Source organism: Alligator sinensis, unplaced genomic scaffold (assembly GCF_000455745.1).
Source record: "Alligator sinensis unplaced genomic scaffold, ASM45574v1 scaffold677_1, whole genome shotgun sequence".
NCBI lineage: Eukaryota > Metazoa > Chordata > Crocodylia > Alligatoridae > Alligator > Alligator sinensis.
In genome coordinates, this window is record NW_005842276.1 from 664,775 (window position 1) to 666,297 (window position 1,523).

A 1,523-nucleotide genomic window follows, 5' to 3' on the forward strand; every position below is an offset into this window, starting at 1 on the left:
AGGAAAATTGAACCAAGCTCACTGTCCAAGGGCCCTAGATTCTATTGCAGGCCATGTCCCTTCTCCCCCAACTTTTAGTAGTTTGCTGGTAGTCCAGGAGCTTGGGTAGGAGGCTTTGCAGACCAGATTTGGCCCACATACTGTATGTTTGACGCCCCTGTCTTAGGGTATGGACACACAAGCATTTGGAGGAGTTCCAAAAAGGCAGCAGCTGTTACATGTGGACAAATTATTGTTAAAGTCAGAGCTGTTTTGCTACTTTTATATTGTATCTAGCTTGCCTACAGGTAACAATTGAAATAAAGCCACTAGAGGTACACCTCTAGCTCTGTACCATATTGGATTGGTACCGATAAAAAGAAAATTAACATTATCGGCTATTGGCTTTTGTTGGCCAGTGTAGCAGATAATGTCACCAATAAATATAATTAATTATACCTTCTGGGTGGGGCCTCTGGATGCTGCATGCATTCACACAGCCAGGAATGCAGCCAGGCAGCATGGAGAGCAGTGCCCCTCAGGTAAGTCTTTGGAGGGGAAGGGGAGCATGCAGGGGGATGGAAGAGTGAGGGGAACAGATTGAGGCCTCCATGGTGAAGGAGGGAGTGGGGCAGGGGCAGGGGCAGTGGCTGTGGCTGGGGGTGTTGCCCAGCCTGGGCGGTGAATGGGACCTGGGGCTGGGAGCAGGACAGATCGTCCTGGGGACACGGGGGAGGGACGGGAGAGGGGGGGGGCTGCAGAGGTAGCTCCCTGCTGCTGCATGCCACTCCGTGGGGGGTGGCATGGGCCCCCCCAGATTTGTGTGCGGGGTGATGTGGGCTGCCTGCTGCAGGGTCAGTGCTCCTCATTCCGCTGCCTTAACCCAGGAGACCCATGCGCATTCCCTGCCCTTCCAGCAGCAGTGGGGCAGTGAGTTGTGTCTCCCACTGCTGGGTGGGCAGGGGACGCAGAGCCGACATGGAGCCCCTGGGGCAAAAGCAGCAAAACGGAGAGCCCCAAGCCTGCAGTGGGCAGCCCGTACCTGCTCTTGGCCCGCTTGGCTCCAGTCCAGTTAAAAGCGTCCCTGCGCTTTAAAATGGTAGCAGCAGCACTTTGAGCTTTAGTTCCAGCGCCCCACCTCCATTTTTAAGCGCCAAGATGCTGATCCCCTGGACAAGCTGCCCACGGCTCTGTCCCACTCCCCACCCCAGTCCCAGGTCCCATTCACTGCCCTGGCAGGGCAGCGCCCACAGCCCCACTCCCTCCCTCACTGGTGGGGCCTCGATCTGCTACCCCCAACCCTTCTTTCCTCCGTGCCTCTTCCCCTCCACAGACTTAACCTGCAGGTCACTGCTCTCCATGCTGCCCAGCTGCATTCCTGTAAATCAGGCTTGTCCAACATACGGCCCACGGGCCGCCATGCAGCCCGCCAAGACATTTTCTGTGCCCCACGGTGCTGCGATGGGAAACGAAAGTAAACATAGTTTACTTTTGGTCCCACCCCTTGTCCCTCCCCCAGCCCCTCAGCAGCTTCCTAATGGCTG

The 1,523-nt window shown here is 56.5% G+C and overlaps 1 protein-coding gene across 1 annotated transcript in view; it reads left to right on the forward strand.

Annotated features, from left to right (window-relative positions):
• The window catches only part of YES1 (YES proto-oncogene 1, Src family tyrosine kinase), a 54,346-nt gene that overhangs the window by 39,794 nt on the left and 13,029 nt on the right, over positions 1–1,523 (forward strand). The gene's annotated exons all lie outside the window — the stretch shown is intronic.